The sequence below is a fragment of the Hibiscus syriacus genome, unplaced genomic scaffold (assembly GCF_006381635.1).
Source record: "Hibiscus syriacus cultivar Baekdansim isolate YM2019G1 unplaced genomic scaffold, ASM638163v2 tig00112349_pilon, whole genome shotgun sequence".
In the NCBI taxonomy this organism is placed as follows: domain Eukaryota; kingdom Viridiplantae; phylum Streptophyta; class Magnoliopsida; order Malvales; family Malvaceae; genus Hibiscus; species Hibiscus syriacus.
Genome location: NW_024063310.1, coordinates 138,080 through 154,936, shown reverse-complemented (window position 1 = coordinate 154,936; position 16,857 = coordinate 138,080). Strand labels below are relative to the sequence as shown.

General features: G+C 35.0%; 2 pseudogenes; both read left to right on the top strand.

Annotated features, from left to right (window-relative positions):
* The first annotated feature begins 6,639 nt into the window (after positions 1–6,639).
* On the top strand, positions 6,640–9,692 carry LOC120178409 (annotated as a pseudogene).
* A 251-nt stretch (positions 9,693–9,943) lies between these two features.
* LOC120178415 lies at positions 9,944–15,249 on the top strand (annotated as a pseudogene).
* The last annotated feature ends 1,608 nt before the right edge of the window (positions 15,250–16,857 follow it).

The following is a 16,857-nucleotide window of genomic DNA, read 5'->3' as shown; positions in this document are numbered from 1 at the left end:
TGGCTAATTAGGCCCAAATCCAACTGAATTAAACCCAACAACTTAAATTATGAAATCTATGGGGTCTACTTACCTCTCGGGTAAATCTGAAACTATTAGCCCAGAATTGGGGGTGTTACACTTCCATTTTTAACGGGGATGAAGTTGTTTATATTACATATAAGAGTTTTAGTTTTACTAGAATTTTATTCTTTTTAATTATAGTTTTTTATTATAGATAAAGATAACTTCTAACTTAGTTAGGACTCTTACCTTAGTCAGGACTCTTAGTAATATCTTGTATAAAATATCTATTGTAACTATTGATTGAGGTATGAAATTAAAAATAATTTAATTTTTAAGTAAATTATCGTTCTACATGGTATCAATTTCGGGTAAATTCTTACTTGTTTTCTCTCACTACCGATGGTTCATCATAACACATATGAATCTTCATTAAGATCAGCGATGCAAAAAGAAGATTTTAGTGAAACCCTAATCCCTATTATTAATCACGAACCATCACAAACCTATATGACCACTTTTTATCGACTACCGCAAACATCAGTGCTCGATCTCACTGTCGTCTCCGCCAAGCATCAACCTTCAGCTTCCTATGGATCAAAGTCCATGCCTTGATACACAACCATATTTTTCACCCTCGAGATTTTCCACTATGAGCCATCAAAAATGTTGAAGCCTTTAGTAGGCACTCTCCGGGTCGAACTCAAAGAATTAACCGAACCAACTCAGTTATCTTCTGAACCCAAACACGTAAGTGTTGTGCGTGAATGTTGCCCTAACTTTGCTCAGTTATCTCCGATTTTTGTTTCATGGATTGTTGATTCAGGAGCTAGTGATCACATGAAGGGCAATTTCACATTCTTTCAAAATTTTACAAAAGCAGTTTCTTGTTGTAGCGTTCGAACGGCTGATAGTTCACTTTCATCTATTGCGGATAATGGTTCTGTTCAGCTTAATCATCATATGTCTATATAATGTTCTTTATGTTTTGAATTTGGCTTGCAATCTTCTTTTGGTTAGTAAATTATTTGCGGATTTGGGTTTCACTTCCCGATTTAACTCAGATATTTGTGAATTTCAATATTTGAGCTCGGGAATGATGATTGGCAATACTAAGCGTCGAGGTGGACTTTACATCCTTGAAACCTCTCCTTCACCCATATATCCTCTACTGTTGTATCCTTGTTTGTTTTAATATCTCCATCTCCTATAGATATATCCACTGAAATTGTTTTATGGCATTTTCGGTTAGGTCATCCTAGTTTTCCTTAACTTGCCAAGTTGTTTCCCAAACTATTTGTTAACAAAAATCCTGCATCATTTTCTTGTGATATTTTTCATCTTTCCAAACACATTCGTAGTACATATCCTTCTTCTCCACCTCGTTCTCCAAATCCTTTTTCAAAGATACATAACGATATTTAGGGTCATTCTTGTGTCAAAGGCTTATTTTTAAGTGTTTCCAAACACATTCGCAGTACATATCTTTCCAAACACATTCGCAGTACATATCTTTCCAAACACATTCACAATACATAACTATCAGTTTATTTCTTTTATTGATGATTCTTCTCGTACTACATGGACTTTTCTCATGCGAGATAAACCTGAGGCTGAGGATATTTTTAAGTGGTTCCACAAATTGAGTGAAAACCAATTTCAGAGTTCTATTGGAATTTTTAAGTCGGATAATTGTAATGAATATTTTTCTCACTCTTTATGATCTTTCTTTAAAGAAAATAGTATTGTCCATCTCACTCTTTGGGATCTTTCAACCTTTGAGGACAATGTGTATCCTTACAACTCCCTCAAGAATTATACCCCAAATTCTTGAGAACATTTTCTCAAAGAGAAAATTACAAATTTTTACACTTAGAAAACCTCACTAAGAATGTGTTTGCACAATTCAAGAACAAATAAGAACACTCGAATAAAATAAATGAGTACAATAGTGTTCTTTGAAAGCAAAAAGAATATTGAAGAATGTTGACTTTGATTTTGGATCAATTTGATTGCTTTGGCTTTCTTTTTGGTTTCTTGTCTTCACATACGGCTTGAAATCTTGGTTTTATACCTCCTCATTCAATTCTAGTTGTTTGGTTCTTGTGGGGGGTCAATAGAGTCGTTGGGATGAAGTTTCTCGTTGTAAATGCTGCCCAGACGCCTTGAGTATCGATACTTGGGATTAGAGTATCGATACTGACTGCATTAATTACAAAAATTTTGACAGTTGGAAAATGGGAGTATAAGTACTCTAGTAAGAGAATCGATATTGGTATCGATACATGCACAATATCTGTATCAAAAATGGCTACTGGAATTTGTCTTTGTCAAAATTATAAAGGGAGTATCGGTACTCCCATCCAAAGTATCGGTACTCCCATCCAGAGTATCGGTATTACTGCCTGTTTTTCACAATAATATCGATATTGGTATCAGTACTACATAAATATAATCAATATTGCAGAGTTTAAAATCAATTCTTGACTCGATTAAAGTCTGAACCCCTTTGTAAAATTGTTTTAAAATTATTCCCGTATATAACTTTAATTTTCAAGAAGAGTAAGGAGTAATGATAGAGTTTTTTTACCTTAAAAAGAATTTCAATATTCAAGTGATTTTATCGAATATAAATTTAAAAATTGAATATAAAATAATCTTAAAATTTCTTTAAAATAATATTCATTTTTGTTATATCAAAATACAAATCATGGTTCAACAGTAGCTGAACATAAAAACCGCTATCTACTTGAGGTAACCCGAGCACTTCTTTTTTCTACTTATGTTCCTAAATATCTTTGGGTTAAGGCCCACTTAACTGCAACATATCTCATTAATTGCATGCCCAGTAAAATTCTTGGTTTTAAATGTCCTTGGGATGTTTTTTCCCAGTTTCCCCTCACTTTAAACCAACTACTAGTGTTCCTCTTCGTGTATTTGGTTGTACCGCTTTTGTTTATGATCAAAATCATACCAAGTCTAAACTTGATCCCCGGGAAATTAGGTGTGTCTTTGTTGGGTACTACTCTCTTCAAAAGGGTTATCGGTGTTATTGTCCCTCTACCAAGAAATTGTTTACCTCTATGGATGTCACATTCCTTGAACATAAACCTTTCTTCTGTAAGTCTGAAATCCAAGGGAGAGTGAGTGTGAATTCCAGTTTTTATGTTAATATCGAACTTCCCATCAACCTCTCGTCCACTAAACCTATCGAAACACAAACACCACCTAACACCACTACTACACCTGATACTAAAAACATACATCAAACCATTAACCTAGTGGACACTCCTAAAACACCAAATCTATATGTGTCCCCCTTTATTTCCCAAATCGATATTCTTATCTATAAATGACGACCCAAACACACCCTTGTTCTCACACGACCTGCGCATTGCCAAGAGCCATAACTAAGCTCCAATTGTTTGGAAAACGAAGGTGATGAAAGTAATTTGAAACTTTTGGTTGATACTAGTGAGTTATGATTGCTCAAAGAAAGGGAGTACGAAGGTGCACAATTCATCATATTGATAAATTTGTTGCTTATGGTAAACTAATACCTATTTTTTATATATATATATATATATATATATATATATATATATATATATATAGCTAAGATTGACAGCATTCACATTCCAGGGACTATAGAAGAAGCTTTAAAAAGCCCCGAATAAAAGAAAGTGGTAGAAGAAGAACTTTAATCTCTTGAAAGCAACAAAACCTGGGTTTTTAATGATCTTCCTAAATACAATAAACCAGTTAGCTACAAATGAGTCTTTACATGAAATACAAGGTAAATGATAGTGTTGAGCGGTATAAGGCTAGACTCGTGGTAAAGAGGTTTATTTAGACTCATGGAGTGGACTATCAATAGACATTTGCTTCAATTGCGAAACTCAATATTGTAAGAGTATTATTATCCTTAGCAGTAAATAAAGATTTGATATTGTATCAATTGGATGCCAAAAACGCATTCCTCAATGACAATCTTGAAGAATAAGTTTATATGTAGATTCCAACAGCGTACAAGTACAATATGAAAATCAGCAAGTATGCAAATTGTTGAATTCTCTATATGGTCTAAAACAATCTATCCATGCCCGCCTAGCTCAGTTGGTATATTGCTTCAAACAAGAAAAAGACAATCTTAATTGTCTACGTTGACGATATCATCATCACAGGTGATGACTTAGAAGAAATTGAAGGCATTACTAGCAAAAGAATTTGAAACCAAGGACTTAGGGACCTTGAGATATTTTTTGGGCATGAAAATGGCAAAAGAAGTACATTAAGGATTTACTTTCTGAAATCGGAATGACTGGTTGCAAGCCTTTGGAAACTCCCATGAAAGTAAATCTGAAGTAAAAGAAAGATGAGAATCCAATAAATAAGGAAAAATATCAAAGGTTAGTAGGTAAGCTCATCTATCTGTCACTTACTAGGTCAGATATAGCCTTCTCTATCAGCATTGTGAGTCAATACATGAATGATCCTAGAGAAGAACATTTGGATACAATATATCGAATTTTTAGGTATTTAAAGATGACACTAGGACATAGGTTAATTTTCAGAAAACATGAAGATAGAACAATCAAGATTTTCTCAGATTTAAGTTGGATTGGAGAATTAGCAGATAGAAGATCAACTATGGGTTATTATTCATTTGTGTGGAGAAACTTAATGACTTGGAGAAGCATGAAACAAGCTATAGTTTCAAGAAGTAGTGTTGAAGCAGAGTATCGGGCAATAACACTTGGAATTTGTGAAGGTGTTTGGTTACAAAAACTCCTAAGTGAGACGGAGGTTTGCGATAGAATCGACTTTGAGCTTCATAGTGACAGTAAGTCGGCCATAAGTATTGCTAAGAATCTAATACAGCACGACATAACTAAACATGTGAAGATTGGCAAACACTTCATTGCTGAGAATGTTAATGACGGAACAGTAAAACTAAATTATGTCTCTTCAAAAGATCAACTAGTCGATGTCTTGACTAAGCGCTTCCAAGGATCAATTTCGACGATATCACATCCAAACTAGGTCTTTATAATATATACTCCCCAGTTTGAGGGGGAGTGTGAGTTATATTGCGTATAAGAGTTTTAGTTTTATTAGAGTTTATTCTTTTTAATTATAGTTTTTTATTATAGAAATAGATTTCTAACTTAGCTAGAACTCTTACCTTAGCTAGGACTCTTAGTAATATCTTGTATAAAAGCTATGCTGCAACTATTAATTGAGGTGTGGAATTAAACACAGTTTTTTTTAAAGTAAATTATCGTTATACAGAAGTTGAGAAAATTTTGGTCATTCCGATCGTGTGTTTCAAGTAGGACTGTCGTGTTTGGTGTAAGGAGAAGTCAGGGCTCTACAGTGTTCGTAGTGGGTATAGAATCAATAGGGTTACGTCGGTTTTCGTGGCGAAAGCAGCGACGAATATCCATGCCATACAGCTGGCTGTTGAAATGGGTTTTCTCGACGTGATTATAGAAGGTGACTTCCGGATAATGATTTCAAAACTGTCTTTGCCTGGACATGATCTCTCGGTCATTAACGCTCTTGTCTAGGAAGCAAAGTGTTGTGCTCGGAATCTTCATGCATGCCAGTACCGTTTCACCCCCGACAACACAATCAAGCGGCTCACCCTTTAGTAAAGTCGCACGAACTGAACAGTGAAAATCGCTTATGGATCGAAGACGCCCCTCTAGTTGTGGAGGTGCAGGTTGCTGAAGACTCTCAGTGTCTGTTTCCTCCTTAACTCCTCGTGCCTGGAATAGGTTCATGTTCTTTTGGCCCTACAGATTTTCTTCTTGCTCAATGCTCGACTCGAATCACTGACCTCATCTCGTTTTTTGCAGTGAAACTGAATGGTCCATATCTCTTTTCGTTTTATATATCTTTTGTTTTGCTTCCCGTTTTCCTATTATTTTAGGCATTGTTTAGCTGTCTTGCATTTATTATTTTGGGTCTATTCTGCCTACTTCACTTTGGAACTGGTTGCTGGTTTCCACTGATTTTATTTTATAAATTACCGACGATTCTTTTTTAAAAAAGATTTAAAATAAAAGCAAATAAGCTTGTGTTTAATATTTTTATAATTAAAAAAAAATACAAGAGCAAGGCATGATATTTATTGTATTGTAATAAGAGTAATTAACCCCTTTATTTTTTAGATTTAAAAAATTAAATTTAACTATTAAAATCATTAAAATTATTCTGCTAAATTTATTGACATGATATTTATTTTATTGTAATAAGAGTAATTAAACTAAATAATAATTAGTCTAAACTAGTGTTTTTTCTCGTATTTTTGTCTTTCTTTAAGTTTTCATATAATTTAGAGTTCTTTGTACATTTATCTTTCTCAAAGCTTTCATACAATTATTGACGTGATATTTCTGAAAAATCATGTAATAAAAATGACGTTGTAATGGATTTGAACTTAACAATAAAATTTTAATAATGTCAATAATTGAATTAAATAGTAGATAGACTAATTTTCAAATGTACAGAGAGTACAGGGACTTAGAGCATATTTTAGTCTTAGTAGAAATGCATAACCGAACTGTTTTTCGAAACGGTGTCGTTTGGTCACTGGTCAAAGTCAAGACAACTACGCACCCACGACTTTAAAAATTTTCCAGAAAACTGAGAGTTCAATTAAACTCCTTCAAAAATGGAAAATAAACATAAAAAAAGGTTCAATAATCAAATTTGAGAAAGAAAAAACAATCCCACTTGTGCATTTTCCCACGAAATTCATCTCCTCGTCTCTAGTCTCTTTCACAACCCTCCCTTTGATGTTCCTTTGACTTTATTTTTTTTATGGTTTGATGCTGCTGGATTTCGATGATTTCAAGCTCTTTTTTGGGTTGTTGTTGCTGCTGGATTTCAATGATTTCAAGGAAAACAACTTCTAAGGTTTGATGGGTTTCTTTTTTTTTCCTGAATTTTTAAACTATTATTTGTCATGTGATCTTTAAGATTAAATTTTATTTTATAAATGGCTAAGTGCAAGGCTCACCTCTGTCATTTCAGTTCAATCTTTGTTCGAGTAATGTTGGATCATCTGAAAATCCCTTTTTGATTTATCTAGGGTGGGGAGTTATCAAGCTGTAATCTGCTTGATTGATTTCTTCGAATTCGAAAAGCATCTATTTGTGTCGATATGCTCTCGATTGTATCTGGGGTTTATTCAATTGTATCATCATCCTTTTGATTTATCGAGTTGTAAACCGTTTGATTGATTTCTTCGAACTCGAAAGCATCCAATCGTGTTGTTCTGCTATTGATTGTATCTGGGGTTTATTAAATCTGAATTATGTTACTTTTGATTTGGGTGGAGTGTGGAGTTGTCAAGTTGTAAACTGTTTTGATTGATTTCTTTGAATTCGGAAGTATCTGATTGTGTTGATCTGCTCTTGATCTTATCCGGGGTTTACGGAATTCGAATCATGGTTTTGGCTGGTATATGGTTTAGGTTTTAGGTATCACCGGTCCATTGAAAGGTTTGGCTTGATTAATTGCCTGGAAAGTTGCTTGGTGTTAAGTCGATTACACTTGGTTTATTGGTTTCTTTTGTGTATTCTTGGTTTTGATATGGACGGATGTCAATCTACCATCCCGACATCCGAAGGAGATCTTCACGTTGTTGCTGCAGCTCATCATATTGTCAAGGCATTAGGAGCAACTAAGAATCTTAGTGATGATTTGCGGAAAATCCTTATCGATCTTGATGCTCATTTGTCGATGATAACTTCGAATACGGACAGCAAGGGTGGAAAGGGATTTGTGGATGTTGAGGAGCGACTCAAACAATCAGAGAGAAAGATTCTGAGTTGGGAATCAGATCCGAGGATGATATGGGACTCTGGGCCTAGGGATGCTTCCGGGTATCTTGAAGCTGTTGATGAAATTCAGACGCTAGTTGATGGTTTACAAGGGTTATCTGTGCATGAAAATAGGAAGCAGAAGGAACTTATCCACCGTGCAATGAGTGTTTTGCAGATGGCAATGTCTAGGCTCGAGGAAGAGCTTATTCATATACTTGTTCAGCATAGGCAACAGCTTGACCCCAAAAGCATAACTTCTAGATCTACTCAAAGGGATGTTGTTTATGATGAGTCATTTGTTTCAGTTGAAGATGAACCAACCGAGGAAACATCAAGCCGGAACTGCTCCGGTGATGAAATTGGTGAGTGTATTGTAGATTTGATCCATGCAGATGTGATTCCTGATATCAAGTCCATTGCAAAGGTTATGTTTACTTCAAACTATTGTCCGGAATTTTGTGAAGCTTTCATTGGTGTACAGAAAGAAGCATTGGAGCAGTACTTTGCCATTCTTGACACGGAGAAACTCAGCATCGTGGATGTGCTGAAATTGGAATGGACTAGCATGAGTAGCAAGATGAATAAATGGACCTGGTCCGTGAAGATCATTGTTCTAGTCTATCTTGTTAGTGAAAAACGGTTATGTGATCAGCTCTTAGGGGACTTTGGATCTGTTAGTTCGTTTTGTTTTCTTGAGATCTCAAAGGCAACGATTCTTTGCTTCTTGAACTTCGGAGAAGCCGTAGCAATGGGGCCTCATCAACCTGAAAAGCTGCTTCGTTTGCTTGACATGTACGAAACTTTGGCAGATCTTCTTCGGGACATAGATACACTGTTCTCAGAAGAGGCTGGTTCTTTTGTTTGGCTCCAGTTCCATTAGCTTCTGGAGAGTTTGGGTAATTCTTCAATAGCAGCATTTCGAGTTGCTATTTCTTCTAATGGATCCTTATACCCCTTTCCTGGTGGTGGAGTTCACCCTCTCAATAAATATGTAATGAACTACATCAGGATGTTCCCTGAATATTGCAACACCCTCAATTTGCTTCTTAAGAATCAGCATGTCGACGTAGCGGATCAAGTTATTGAGCCAGATAATGGGACAAACTTGTCTCTTTCAACTTCTTGTCCCATGGCATGTCACCTTCGATCAATCATAAGTTCTTTGGAGTCCAATCTTCTTAGGAAGTCACAACTATACAGGAATGAGGCTTTACAACATATTTTCTTGATGAACAACATCCATTACATGGTTCAAAAGGTTAAAGGCTCAGAACTTAGACTCTTCTTTGGAGATGAATGGATTCGTAAGCATAACGGAAAGTTTCAGCAGCATGCAAAGAACTACGAGAGAGCCACTTGGAGTTCGGTCATTTGTTTCCTCAAGGACGATAACCCGGGCTCAAGTTCCTTTTCGAAACAGACCTTCAAAGAACGGTGCAAGGGCTTTAGCATTGCTTTTGAGGAGGTATACAAAACCCAGACAAGTTGGAGTATCCCAGACCCTCAGCTTCGTGAAGATTTGCGAATTTCAACTTCACTTAAAGTAGCCCTTGCATATCGAACTTTCCTCGGGAGAAACCCTGCTCATATTGAAAACAAGTGCGTTAAGCTCACCGTAGAACATGTGGAAAAGTTGCTCTTGGATCTTTTTGAAGGATCGCCAAGATCATTGCGCAATTCACACAGGTGGTGAACACTTAAAGGTCGTAAAATATGACCATTCTTTTTTTCTCTGTCACTCATTTTTCGTTTTCGGAATTTTCTTTTCCTGATAAACCGCTTGCTTGTGGTAGATGTAAATGTGATTATATAATTAACATGTTATAGTACCAGAAGTTGGTTCATTGATTGCATACAAAGGGCTGGGCCTGTGTTTCTTTTGGCTTGAAAAATGGCATGCTTAGCTATCCTACAAGTGTTAACCAATACTTTTTATGACAAATTCGTCCTAGGCATATGATCTGTCATTCTCTAGGTTCATTCTTCTGTTAGGATTGTTTGTTTTTCGGGTTTCGGTGCGTGTCAAATACGAGTATATATATATCATATAGTTCTTGATGCAATAGAGGGACATCTCTCCATACCAATATCCATGTGTGCTGGTAATGGTAATTCGTATGAGGAATACGCTTCAGACTCTGAAGTTTTCTTTACCTTTCACGATCGCTTTTAAATTCGGGTGGGACTCCACTGATGCCCCACTTATTTGCTCCAGGTTTAATGAGAGAGTAAAAGCACCATATGATGCTGATGAGGCATTTGATCTTATATTAAAACATGGTCATGGATATATGTAGTTTTCATCAATGAGAAAAGGACCTTCACATTGAAGGTGTCAATGTGCATGTGCACAGTGCAAGTTATTGGTCAGTTAGGTGCATCTAAGGATTTAAATATCGGCTTGACCCGAAATACAAGTTTAATCTCAGAGTAGGCTTGCTACTTAGATACTTTCAGTAATTATTTGCTCCGCAATTGACTAGCGGTACACCGGAGGTGCATCCTTTGGGGTCCTCTCGTATTAAGGAAACGTCCTCTTAATGCTCCAACGGCTTCACTGGTTTTAAGCCGAATCGGCTCACAATTTTCTGTCGATATCTACTTTGTGTGTGCAATAGACGATGCAGGCAAACTTGTATAAAGCACTTAAATTTGCCTTACGAGTCAAGCAAGTGGCTTCTGCATTCCAATGTTGTTAATAGGTAAATGAACTCTCGTACACTTTTAACTAGAAATTGGTCCCTAAACTTTATCATCTTTCCACACAAAAGCTATATAAGTTTCTTATTTAAATTTTATATTCTAATTTGATCAATTTTAGTTACTGTATTTTTTGAAATTTTAAAATTTCGGTTCTGATTCAAATGGAACATGAAATCATAGGGACTAGAAGTGATCAAATTAGAGACAATAACTAAATCTGAAACTTACATATAATACAAGAATTAATAGTAGGACTTAACAGATTGAACGGTTATATAGAATGACTAAAAACAATCAAATTAAAGTACATGGACTAAAATAAAATTGCAGCCAAAAATCAAATGTAGCGGGAAAAACTCATTTAGGAAACACCAAAGCTCTCTCAAATTCTTCATACAAAAACGTTTTTTTTTTCCTTTTCTTTTCTCAACTGAAATCTTGGTTAAAAAGGTGCGACTCGGATGCGCCTAGACTCTAGGCGCAGCCAGGCACTGAAGATGACACTCCCTTGGGAGGAGACAAGGTGAGATACAAGAGACACACGCCTCTGAGCTTTAGGCTCCGGACGCAGCGCCTTTCGTATTTTTTTAAAAATATATTAATAGTAAGTAGAATAGATTAAAAAAGAAAGGAAAAAAAAAGGAAATGTAGTAGTAAGAAAGGAAGAAGACGACTGAAGAAGTCTAAAAAATTCTTTATTTTATCACATTTTCTCATTTCTTAATCCTATATTTGACCTATTAACAAGCCCAAAGTTATAGTCCAACTCTAATATTTATTTTATTTGTAACAAACCATTATAACTTTTTCCACCCTTTGTTGGCTTTAACCTAAGTATATACATTTTTTAGAAATATAGTTATTTAATAATACATAATTAATTTTAATTTTTTTAAAATAAAATATTAAATAAAATATTAATTACTTATTTATTAAATATAAAAAATTAATTTTTATAATAATTAAAAATTTTAAATTGTTAATAAAATAAATTTTTCTCATTTAAATATAAATGAAATAATAGTTTTAAATATGAAAAACATTAATTATAAATCAATAACAATTTAGATTTTGGCGAAATGGGATTGAAATATGTTTATAAAAATAAATAAAATAATAGTTTTATATATTAAATAAGTATAGATCAATACATTGTAGACAAGTATTTTAGGAGTTAATAGGTGGGTAATGAGTATAAATATACTCAAACAATTAATTTATACTCTTTAGCATAAATATGTTTATAATGTTATTTTAAGTATAAAATATGTTTCATAACTAATTTATAGGTTTTTTAGTATAAAAGTATGCCTTGCCTATGAAAGACACGCGCTTGCGCCTAAGCTCCAGGGATCTTTTGCGCCTAAATGCGCCTTGCGCTTTTTAAAACCAAGATTGAAATTCTCAGTACCAGCTTTCTTTCCCAGGGACCAAAAAAAATGGTCGTCCAGGTTATGAACCTCAAGTTCATCAGTAATCATTACTCAATAATGGACCGAGAAGCCGGATAGAGGTCGTCATCTCTCTAAAAATTTAAAATTACCATAAATTTTAGATTTTTTTCTATGTAATTTTTATTAAAAATATTTTTTTCGTTTATCCATGAATTTGACAAATTCATTATTCCTAAGATTTTAGAAGTTCGCTCATAACATAAAATGATAAAACTCTACGTCTGTCCATACACGTATATGTCACTTTATATTCTTAATTCTCTTCATTTTTACTAACTTTTACGTTTACAATTGTCTTCACTAATCATTAGCAAAAAATTTATGGGTTTTGGTTAAAACTTCGATTGAATCCGAAGGTTTTATGATCGGAACGACGAAGGCAAGTGATCTTTTCATCAAAACATGTCACATGCTTTAAGATCGGGCATTATAAAAAAAAACAAGGGTCTCACCGGCGGTTGCAATGTCTATTTTTTTTCGTAATTCTGAATTTTTTTATTTTAATTATTCATTGTGTTTACGAAATTTTATCTGTGTCCATCAGCTTACAAAGTTGATTTTGAAGGTGTATCTTTGCCAACACCGGGCAAAAGCACGATGCTGATCGAACCAGAAAGAAGTTGAGCTCTTGGTATGCTGTTTTTGCTATGAAACTAAATGGGTTATTTCCTTCTTTTTTTCGAGTAGCATCTCGAGTACAAGCTTGTTTCCATGCATGTATAATTCTGAAGGGAAAAGGAGTTCCATGGCCTCAATTGGCTTCGGTCTGAGTCCTTTAAACAAGACAGGGTTAAGATCTATGTACGCTAAGAGGGTTAATCAAAACAGGGCTAGGACAATGATCCTCAGAATGAATATAACAACAAGAAATCACGACCGAGAACGGTCTTGACCCTGAAAAAGAACTCCATTGTTGTCCTACTTTCCATCACGAATTTAAAGACATGCATGCATTAGAGATCTAAACTAAGTAACCCGAAACAATTCCAGCAACCATCTGAATGTGTGCATTTCATTCAATTGCAAACATTAAATCATCGAGTATATCAGAGAGGCAATTGTCAAGAACATTACCAATTTTCATCCTCGAAACTAAAAACAAATGGATACGCATTTCAAACTGTTGTGGCGGAGAAAACTACACCATGCCAGCGAAGTAACTGAATACAAGACCACTCAGAACTCCTAATCCATCCTTAATTCCTTAGACAGCCATAAGATCACCGAAATTGCGCATTAGAAGAATCGATCCGGAAAATAACCCAGCAGCTCGCAGCAGTTTCTGCACAAAAAAAGGGGGTGTTAAACAAACACATGGCCATTTCTCAGGATGCGAACAAAATTCGTTAACTAGCACATTGATGAAACAAGAAATACGCTACATGATCACACCGAGAACCAAACTTCCATTTCAAGAAAAATAAACTTTTAAACCAAGTTCGAATCTTACGACTGCTGAAAGAGCGCTGTTTTCTCTCTAAATAGTATTATGAACATAAGTTTAGCCAGGAACAGTACAAGAGATTTTAGGTTAGGAGGTGTGAAGACAAAAGTTCAGGAATACAAATTAGATCATCTACACAGGAATTCAAAATTTCAAGGATGGCTAAAGTGGAAGGACCATTACAAGAGGCAACGTACGTTAAAATCGCACTTTGTGAATCAATATGAATCTATTATAATCGATGTTTCCCATAGAACCCTAAACAATCAAATTCTCTAAAAAAATCCCCAGAAACCCAATTTCAGAAAAGCAGAATCATTAGCAAAATCAAATTAAAAACGCAACTAAATCAAAAAGGCAACGAAGAAGACAGAAGAAGAAAGAAAGGAAAACGAGATACCATGTTTTGTGCCCAATTTTCTTCATCGTGAACTTGAGAGTACAAGAAGCCTTTCACCTTTTCGAGAGAGATCATAGTGTCTGCCATTGCTTCGCTGAAAAATAATGATTTTAGTTGCTTCTGGTTCGGGTTTATTCGGGACTTTGCGGTTAGGGATTAGGGTTTTATTGTTGATACTTGAGACTCCTCTTTTGGTCAAATGTTATTATTAGTACTTGTCCTATACATAAATTATAAATTTAGCTCTTATATTTTAATTTCACTATCCTTTTATTTTTTTAACTTTCGAAATTTTAATCTTTACTAAGTAAATATTTTAAGTTAGTGACCTCTAGGGAAATTTACCCTTTTTAATACAAATGATACAATGATTTTTAGTCATAAACTTAGCAACTTTTTCCAACTTTGATCTTTGTCCTTTGTTTTTGCTCACATTGGTCCTTAAACTTGGATTTTTAGCCCATTTAAATCTATTTGATGATGTGACATATTTTTTAATTCTAGGATGAATATAAGATAATATTTGTTTGAAATATTCTTAATTATTTGACAATAAATGCTCAAATTTCCTTATAAATGTCGTGCTCAAATATGAAATCTTTAGGGATAATAACCACCCCTTTAACCATTGAGTTCTTTTGGTTTGTGCATGTGACACAATCTTAAATTATCGTGTGATCAAAAGGATTAAAAAGGGAAAAGTTACTAAATTCAAGGACTAATAAAACAAAGATAAAGGATTAAGTTGGGAAATGTGGTCAAATTGAAGGACTAGAAGTTGCTTTATCCCACCAAACTAACGAAATAGGTAACCATCGTTTTCAGTGTGTTATTTGTTTTTTATTTTCAGAATGCAATTTGGATCCTCATTTTGAATCATCTTCTCCAAAATTCTCCGTTAAGAATCAATCTATCAACAGCATCCAAAGCAAGCTGCTCCTCCATCTTCCAAAGGCTGAAATGATGCATCAAGAAGCCATGGGAGATAACCGGACCTTGCACCGATCCAGAGTACAAGAGCGCTTTGCCCAAAGCCACATAGTACCATGTTCGCTGCCCGGCCACCACTCTGCAGAAGCCCATCGTCCCAACATCCGACCCCGAAACCGTCTTCGATATCAAATACTACACCCGCGACTAGAGCCGCGACCGCCCCCCCGATCCGTCGCACCATCTTGAAGAAAGCCGATGTTGAGAAAATGATGAAAGAGAAGACCTTTGATGTCAACGATTTCCCTAAGGTTTATTTGACTGCCAAAGTCGAAGAAGATGAGAATGCCATTGGTGGAGGCTACCAGAAATAGATCAGTCAGATTATCGAAATTCTTAATGTTTGAAGCTTTATTTATCTGCTTGTGATGTTTTAATATGTGGGTATTGTTTTTTTGAATTAAATTTTTATCTTTTAAAGATTTAGGCATTGGTTAAATTTCTTATTTGAGGTGCGATGGTTGGTTTATCGCTATCAGTATGTGTGAAGGCAACCATAAATTGGTTAGATTGACGAAATTCTTAAAATTTGAGGCTTTATTTAGCTACTCGTGATGTTTTAAGATGTAAGTATTTGTTTTTCCAATGAAATTTGATTTTCTTAAAGATTTTGAGACGAGGTGATTGGTTTCTCATTATTGGTATGTGTGGAAGCTACCAAAAACAGGTCAGATTACTGGAATCCTGAAAACTATTGCTATTATCATTTAAATTTGAGGCTTAATTTAGCTACTTATGTTTTAAGATGTGGTTGTTTGGTTTTTTTTTTTAATGAATTTTGATCTTTAAAGATTTGGGTGTTGGTTGATTTTCTGTTTTGGTATATGGTGATTGGTTTCTCATTATTGGTGTGGTATGGGGTTTTCTAAGACTTTGTGTTGAATTGTAGTGTAGCTTGATTATGAGTTATATATGTAACACCCTAGATCGGTACGACGAATAGTCGCTCGATCCGAATGCTACATGGAACCACCGAAGTGACTAATCAACTTTAAACTTAACTTTCTCATGCTTTAAAACGACCATTATAACCAATCATAAAATAAACTGAAATAGAATAAAAATCTTTTCACTGAGGAGCTCCAAAATAAAATATTTACACTTCAAAAATATTACAGACCAACTTGACTGAATTTACGACTCAATTGGACAATAATGTTTACAAATATACATTCCCAATAAAAACACTGAGACGTACATTTGATCTGCACTGGATTGGTTTGGACCTTGGTCTATCTACTGCTTTCCAACTGCTTGATCTACTAACCTGCCCACGAAAACATCCGAAGACTGTGCTAACTAGCTCAGCGCCACACTAACGGGTAAAACATACTAACTATAATTCACTGAAAGGCTTAAACATTCAAGTCTATTGCTTTTCTATCTGGTCTATTGATATGTTTTGTACTGTTTTAGTGAGTATACTTGTGTACTCACTCTTTACTCTATGATAGATATCATGGTGCGGCTAAAGGTTCTACATCTCGAAGCTCACACACCCCTCTAGTCTACCGAGATTGTGGCCCCAGAATCTTTGCATCGAACACCACACTCTCGACTAGCCCACTCCTTAAGTGTCGGACCTCATGCCCAAATTAGTCAGCTTTAAGTGCCTTGCTCACTACCTAAGGATATCCGGACTGATTCTATAATTTCGTCTCTGGTAACTTTTCTAAAGGAATTCGGGTGTCTTGATCGTTTCCCGAGCATTCAAACAAGACTAGTATTATTTGATCTTACTATATTCTTGTTTCTACGCTTGAATTAAATTTTCTTATCGTTCTCACTTGTAGTCTTATTTGATAATATAATGAAGTGTTGGGATATCTCGAGTCTAATTCCCTTAAAAATTGACATTTTTCCCCAAATAAACTAAAAATATCGATGCTAGCCCAAGAGTATCGATACTCCTGCAAAAGTTTCGATACTTTATATAAGTACCGATACTTTTAAACATTCTGTTCTGCCCAGTTTCAAAACTTTCTTGGAGTTTCAAAACTTTGACCCAAAGTTTCGATACTCTTTCCC